Source organism: Ovis aries, chromosome 5 (genome assembly GCF_016772045.2).
Source record: "Ovis aries strain OAR_USU_Benz2616 breed Rambouillet chromosome 5, ARS-UI_Ramb_v3.0, whole genome shotgun sequence".
NCBI classification, from domain to species: domain Eukaryota; kingdom Metazoa; phylum Chordata; class Mammalia; order Artiodactyla; family Bovidae; genus Ovis; species Ovis aries.
Genome location: NC_056058.1, coordinates 70,977,815 through 70,986,259, shown reverse-complemented (window position 1 = coordinate 70,986,259; position 8,445 = coordinate 70,977,815). Strand labels below are relative to the sequence as shown.

The 8,445-nt window shown below is 38.4% G+C and overlaps 1 non-coding gene across 1 annotated transcript; it reads left to right on the top strand.

Moving 5' to 3' along the window:
* The first annotated feature begins 608 nt into the window (after positions 1-608).
* Positions 609-680, top strand: TRNAF-GAA (transfer RNA phenylalanine (anticodon GAA)). Its single transcript has one exon. It is a non-coding gene; the product is annotated as a tRNA-Phe (tRNA).
* Positions 681-8,445: the final 7,765 nt, after the last annotated feature.

Genomic DNA, 8,445 nt, shown 5'->3' with positions numbered 1-8,445 from the left:
CTCTTTAGTATTAATAAGAAAAAGACTACTAGAAACTAGAAACATGATGAAGGGAAAATCAACATTTCGGCTAAAAATTAAATTCAGCTCTCTTCGCTAGCATCTTACTGATTATGAAGCTTTCACTTTTATTTGTTTTTCAAGCCATCAAGAAAAGCGTGTTCATGATATTATACTTACTGAATGCCATTACCTGGATGTTAATAAAGCTGCCTTTAAGAGATATGAAATGATAGAAATTCTGGGTGGTTGTTTTTTTACTACCCTTTTGCATTTACGTAGAGATTTTGGTCAATAAAATGTTCAGTCAATTATTAAGGTCAATGCAAATATGAAATGTGGAAAGGTTTTCTCCTTCAGCTCTTCTAGGAAAAATTCTACCCACTGTGAAATCTTTACCCTAGGAATCTCATTATCTCTGAGACTAAAGAGTGGATTAATTTAAGTCATTATTTTGAAATAGTAGATAGCAGTTGAATAAGCAGTATTAACAATTAGAATAGTTCTATCAAGTCCTTGAATATATAAGCTATATATAAGAAAGTAGGAAAAACAACTAGACCATTCAGGTATGACCTAAATCAAATCCCTTATGATTACATGGGGCTTCCCTGGTGGCTCAGAGGATAAAGTGTCTGCCTGAAATGCAGGAGACCCAGGTTCGATCCCTGGGTTGGGAAGATCCCTTGGAGAAGGAAATGGCAACCCACTCCAGTATTCTTGCCTGGAGAATTCCATGGACAGAAGAGCCTGGTGGGCTACAGTCCACGGGGTCGCGAAGAGTTGGAAACGACTGAGCTAGTTCACTCACTCACTATGATTATACAGTGGAAATGAGAAATAGATTTAAGGGTCTAGAACTGATAGAGTGCCTGATGAACTATGGAATGAGGTTCATGACATTGCACAGGAGACAGAGATGAAGACCATCCCGATGGAAAAGAAATGCAAAAAAGCAAAATGGCTGCCTGGGGAGGCCTTACAAATAGCTGTGAAAGAAGAGAAGCAAAAAGCAAAGGAGAAAAGGAAAGATATAAGCATCTGAATTCAGAGTTCCAAAGAATAGCAAGGAGAGATAAGAAAGCCTTCCTCAGTGATCACTGCAGAGAAATAGAGGAAAACAACAGAATGGGAAAGACTAGAGATCGCTTCAAGAAAATTAGAGATACCAAGGGAATATTTCATGCAAACATGGGATCGATAAAGGACAGAAACAGTCTGGACCTAACAGAAGCAGAAGGTATTAAGAAGAGGTGGCAAGAATACACAGAACTGTACAGAAAAGATCTTCAAGACCAAGATAATCATGATGGTGTGATCACTCACCTAGAGCCAGACATCTGGAATGTGAAGTCAAGTGGGCCTTAGAAAGCATTACTATGAACAAAGCTAGTGGAGGTGATGGAATTCCAGTTGAGCTATTTCAACTCCTGAAAGATGATGCTGTGAAAGTGCGGCACTCAATATGTCAGCAAATTTGGAAAACTCAGCAGTGGCCACAGGACTGGAAAAGATCAGTTTTCATTCCAATCCCAAAGAAAGGCAATGCCAAAGAATGCTCAAACTACTGCACAATTGCACTCATCTTACACGCTAGTAAAGTAATGCTCAAAATTCTCCACGCCAGGCTTCAGCAATATGTGAACCGTGAACTTCCAGATGTTCAAGCTGGTTTTAGAAAAGGCAGAGGAACCAGAGATCAAATGGCCAACATATGCTGGATCATGGAAAAAGCAAGAGAGTTCCAGAAAACATCTCTTTCTGCTTTACTGACTATGCCAAAGCCTTTGACTGTGTGGATCACAATAAACTGTGGAAAATTCTTCAGGAGATGGGAATACCAGACCACCTGACCTGCCTCTTGAGAAACCTATATGCAGGTCAAGAAGCAACACTTAGAACTGGACATGGAACAACAGACTGGTTCCAAATAGGAAAAGGAGTATGTCAAGGCTGTATATTGTCACCCTGCTTATTTAACTTATATGCAGAGTACATCATGAGAAACGCTGGACTGGAAAAAGCACAAGCTGGAATCAAGATTTCCGGGAGAAGTATCAATAACCTCAGATATGCAGATGACACCACCTTTATGGCAGAAAGTGAAGAGGAGCTAAAAGCCTCTTGATGAAAGTGAAAGAGGAGAGTGAAAACGTTGGCTTAAAGCTCAACATTCAGAAAACGAAGATCATGGCATCTGGTCCCATCGCTTCATGGAAAATAGATGGGGAAACAGCAGAAACAGTGTCAGACTTTATTATTTTGGGCTCCAAAATCACTGCAGATGGTGACTGCAGCTGTGAAATTAAAAGACGCTTACTCCTTGGAAGAAAGGTTATGACCAACCTAGACAGCATATTCAAAAGCAGAGACATTACTTTGCCAACAAAGGTTCATCTAGTCAAGGCTATGGTTTTTCCTGTGGTCATGTATGGATGTGAGAGTTGGATTGTGAAGAAAGCTGAGCGCTGAAGAATTGATGCTTTTGAACTGTGGTGTTGGAGAAGACTCTGAGAGTCCCGTGGACTGCAAGGAGATCCAACCAGTCCATTCTGGGGGAGATCAGCCCCAGGATTTCTTTGGAAGGAATGATGCTGAAGCTGAAACTCCAGTACTTTGGCCATCTTATGCGAAGAGTTGACTCATTGGGAAAGACTTTGATACTGGGAGGGATTGGGGGCAGGAGGAGAAGGGGACGACCGAGGATGAGATGGCTGGATGGCATCACTGACTCGATGGACATGAATCTGAGTGAACTCCGGAAGTTGGTGATGGACAGGGAGGCCTGGCGTGCTGCGATTCACTGGACGTGGAGTTGGACACAACTGAGTGACTGAACTGAACTGAACGGATCCACATAATGCCTCTCAAGAAAATAAAATAACAAACTTTAAGATGCCTGCAATATAAATAGAAAAGGAAGATTGGAACATCATATCTATAGATAACAGATTTTTTCTCAAATGTCCCTTGTTTTAAACTATAGTTTAAACTACTTCATCATTTCTTTCAGTATTTTCGGCAATTTTAAGATTTTATCCAACCGCACAGTGTATAATCTCGAAAATATATAAATAAATAAAAGCGGCATAAACTCTTTTAAAGCTTTTATCTTCCCTCCCCAGTTTTCTACTATGGCCCAAGAAACACATCAAAAAAGCTTTGAACAATAGCTCTAAATCTGTCTCATACTGCCATAAACGGAGTTTCACATAAATTATTACCTCGGTTTAGGTTTACAGAAGACATAGAGTAACTATCACACTATAAATTTATCTATGAAGAAATACCCCGTAAGAGTTTTTAAAATGTAAAGGAAGGATGAGATAATATGTGTTCCCTTTCTTTCTTCAAAGAAACCTTAAAATGTTTCCAGTATTTGGGAGATAAGAAAAATCTTGTATAAAGGGAGCTCTCTGAAGTTTTACCTTTCTAGCATGTTCATGTTGTTGTCAGTAAAATGGAGATTTGAGTGAAAATTTTCCTTCTATTCAAATAAAACCAATTCCCAGACTAGAGCTTATTGAACCTTAAAAAGTAATACTCCCTCCCCGTGTATGTTTAACAAAAGATCTGGGAAATACTGCCATAAGTTATTATAGTTTGAGACATATTATCATATTTTATATATTTGCTATTCAGTTATAATGTCATCAATTAGAATGCTATAAAGTTAACCAAACTTTGAGAGACACAAAGTTCAGTTCTACACAAATCCCTACTGACTCCCTATGGAAACTTCAGAAAATCACTTGACCACTTGTGCCCTCGATTTTCTTATCCATAAAATGAGAATAATGCTACTGTGAATTTCACTGAGGTTCTAAGAGGATCAACTCAAAAAATCAATTTCAAGTGCTTAGAAATGTTTAAAACATGAGGACAGTGATAAAATATTATCAATAAAATGATGAGCAGAGTGAAATAACATGCAATGAATAAACCCACAAGTAGAGGTCTATGTTATTTCACTTTCATCATTAAACTTAGGAAAATTTTCCATTTTTTCTTACGTTTCATTGACATCAGGTACATGTACATTGAAATATATCAAAAAGAGATCTTTAAATTTGTTTAAATATGAACATTTTAACAGACACCACCCTTACGGCAGAAAGCGAAGGAGAACTAAAGAGCCTCTTGATGAAAGTGAAAGAGGAGAGTGAAAAAGTTGGCTTAAAACTCAACATTCACAAAACTAAGATCATGGCATCTGGTCTCATCACTTCATGGCAAACAAATAGGGAAACAATGGAAACAGTGACAGACCTTGTTTTGGGGGCTGCAAAACCACTGCAGATGGTGACTGCAGCCATGAAATTAAAAGATGCTTGCTCCTTAGAAGAAAAGTTATGATCAACCTAGACAGCATATTCAAAAGCAGAGACATTTCTTTGCCAACAAAGGTCCATCTAGTCAAAGCTTTGGTTTTTCCAGCAGTCACATATGGATGTGAGAGTTGGACTATAAAGAAAGCTGAGCGCTGAAGCATTGATGCTTTTGAACCGTGGTATTGGAGAAGAATCTTTAGAGTCCCTTGGACTGCAAGGAGATCCAACCAGTCCATCCTAAAGGAAATCAGTCCTGAATATTCATTGGAAGGACTGATGCTGAAGCTGAAACTCCAATACTTTGGCCACCTTATGCGAAGAATTGACTCATTTGAAAAGACCCTGATGCTCAGAATGATTGAAGGCGGTAGGAGAAGGGGACGACAGAGGATGAGATGGTTGGATGGCATTACCGACTCAATGGACATGATTTTGAGTAAGCTCTAGGAGTTGGTGATGGACAGGGAAGCCTGGCATACTGCAATCCATGGGGTTGCAAAGAATTGGACACGACTGAGTTACTGAACTGAACAGTATTATCTTCCAATCCATGGGCATGGATGTCTTTCCATTTGTGTGGTTTTTTTTTTTTTTTAATCAATATATTATAGTTTCAGGATATAGGTCTGTCACCTCTTTGGTTAAGTTTATTTCTAAGTATTTTTTTCCTTTTTATACTATTGTAAATGGAATTATTTTCTTAATTTCCTTTTCAGATATATCATTGTTAGTGTATGGAAATACAACTGATTTTTGGTAGGTTGATTTTGTGTTCTGCAACTTTGCAACATAAATGTCTATTAATAAATGGATAAAGAATATGGTATGTACATACACTATAATATTATTTGGCCTTAAGAACAACATGTATGAACTGGAAGATATGGTGCAATAAGTGTGAAAGGTCAGTCACAGAAGGGCAAATAGCTGCATAATTCTGTATATATGAGTTAAAAGAAATATTCAAACTTACAGAAGCAGATAATAGAATAGTGGTTGCCAGGAGATGGGAAGAGAGGGAAATAAGGTGTTCAGTGGGTATAAAGTTATAGTTATAAAAGGTAAATACGTTCTAGAGATCTGCTGCACAACAGAGTGCCTAGAGGTGACAGTTCGGTACTGTGCACTTAAGAATTGTTAAGTGGGGAGGTCTCATGTTAAGTGTTCTTATCCAACAAAGAATAAATAAAGAAAAGGGACACTAGAAAACTTTTGGAGGCAATGGATATGTTTATAAAGTTGACTATAGTGATGATGGGCTGGAGGCTCAATCAGTAAAGAATTCGCCAGCAGTGCAGGAGAGCTGGATTCAATCCCTGGGTTGGGAAGATCCCCTGTAGTAGAGCATGGCGACCCACTCCAGTATTCTTGCCTGGAGAATCCCCAAGAACAGAGGGCCCTGGTGAGCTGTAGCCCATGGGGTCACAAAGAGTAGGACACACCAAGTGACTAAGCACACGGTGATACGGTGATGATATCACTGTTGTATGCATGTATCTAAACTCATCAAGTTGTATATATTAAATATGTGTAGTATTTTGGCATCCAGATTATACCTAAAAGATGCAAAAAGCATTTTAAGTTAAACTAAAGTACACGCACAGACACAGAGAAATATACACACACAAATATACTAAAGGATAAACTGTGGATCTGTTGAATGATGCAAACATAAATAAACCACTATTGCAAATTATTGATGTTAAATTCCAAACCTCCTTCCAAATAATCTGAGAATATCATTTATTTTCAAAAAGGAAGAAGAGTAAAATAAATTAAAAGGAGCTTTTAACGAAACTTGTAGGAAAAGTCATTTTATTGTTCATTCCTTTTCCTACAGAAGCAAATAATTTGAATTGGGTAGATATGAGCTTATAGCCATGATTGTTTGAAAGCAATAGTCTGCACCGCATTATTTAGGCTTGTTTGCTGACTTTGTTAGTTTAAAATTAGTCCTTTTTAAATTATTTGAACTTCATGGGCTTACCTTGTGATAAATAGACTCCATAGATAAATCTTTGATTGATTTAAAAAGGAGATTAGATAGGCACAATTACAATGTTTCACAGGAATCTAGGATTTATATAAAACAAAAAGGAAATAAAGTTGCCACTTAAAAAATGGAGATACATTTTCATTCATTGATTGACCCTCCTAAAAGCAGTTTAAACATTTATCTTCTAAAGGTGACATCATTGTAAATATGAAATATGGACTTCAATTTCTTTCATTATTTAAAGGAGAAATAGTTGATATCACTGATGTTCTGAGCTCCAAGCAGTGAGTTAGCTACATCAGTTATAACCTGAGGACATTTCCTTTTCCCAAGGAACTATATTCTCTATTTTTCTACCAGAGTCCGGAGTGGTTTTTACATTGCTGAGGGTAGAATCACGATTGGCAACCTCTTGTTGTAATTCTAATTATGAACTGTTCTGATAAGGAGCTATCAGCTGAGCAATCTCCATGCTGTAGATAAGCAGTCAAGTCAGTTAGCTGTCACACATATCTCACCACTAATCTAAATGGTATTTGTTTTTGGATGTTGGAAACAGTATCTGATCCAGAAAAAAAATTCTCCTTATGTATTGTAAGGGAGACATAACCTGATGCCTCTATGTGTGTCCGTACCCAAAATGCCCACAGACAGAAGAGAGAAACATTGAACAATAGAAGAGAGAGAGATTGTATTCAAGTCAGGGGTGTATTAAGCAATAGCATTAGACGGGGCAAATCACTTTCCTATTCCTGCTTTCAATTGTTGTTGTTGTTGTTGTTTTTAAATATAAAATGGAGATGTCAGACTAATTGCTCTCTGTCCTTCCCTCCTGCATGATCATTCCATAATGGGTCTAAAACATCACTGAATCCTTTGAGATGCAGCTGCCAAACAGCAGAAATTTGATTTCTTACAGGGTTGTTTTGAAGCATCAAGTTGCACAAAGTATTAACTAAAGTCTGCCTCTTCTTATCCTTTACATAACCTCTTAAAAGAGAGTGTGCCTCTGGCATTGGGTGATTTTTATGCTTTCAATTTTCCAATAAAATTGAAATTTAAGTCAAGAAAGGGTAGAAATTGGAGATAACTGCGGTGAAATCAGATTAATAATTTTGAGTACTAAGGTGTTTTTTTTTTTTTTCCCAAAAACTACTCTCTAGCCATGATCCAATTAATCGTCACAGTATCTTCTTGAGGGACTTAAGCAGATGAATAAAGATGCCCCTTTTTACTTTAAGAATTGCCTTCCCCAGGTTTTTAACACTAATTACCTCTTTACTTAGAGAATGATGAAGTACTCCATTAACACATATGTTCTTTTCATGTGGCCAAAAATATATTCCTACAGATTTATTTTATGGGTTTGATGACTCTGTGCAATCCCACAGATGGCAGCCTACCAGGCTCCCCCGTCCCTGGGATTCTCCAGGCAAGAACACTGGAGTGGGTTGCCATTTCTCTCTCCAATGCAGGAAAGTGAAAAGTCAAAGTGAAGTCACTCAATCGTGTCCGACTCTTAGCAACCCCCTGGACTGCAGCCTACCAGGCTCCTCTGTCCATGGGAGTTTCCAGGCAAGAGTACTGGAGTGGGATGCCATGCAGTGGTTGCCGTTTCCTCCTCTAGGAGATCTGCCCAACCTAAGGATCAAAACCAAGTCTCCTGTGTCTCCTACATTGGCAGGCAGATTCCTTACTACTAGCACCACTTGGGAAACCCAAATTCATAGATAATTGTACACATACACAACACTGTAGCTCAGATGGTAAAGCATCTGTCTACAATGCGGGAGACCTGGGTTCAATCCCTGTGTTGGGAAGATCCCCTGGAGAAGGAAATGGCAATCCACTCCAGGATTATTGCCTGGAAAATCCCATGGACAGAGGAGCCTGGTAGGCTACAGTCCACGGGGTCGCGAAGAGTCAGACATGACTGAGCGACTTCACTTCACTTCACACATACGGTAGTGTTTCTTTCTCCAAGTGACTTTAAGATGACCTGCTAATTAATTTCAAAATGGCCTGATTTAAATATGTTTTTGCTAGTAACAGTGAGAAAAGAGCCAAAAGTTGGAGAATTACTAGAAAGACAAAAGGATAGGAATAATGCACAGACTG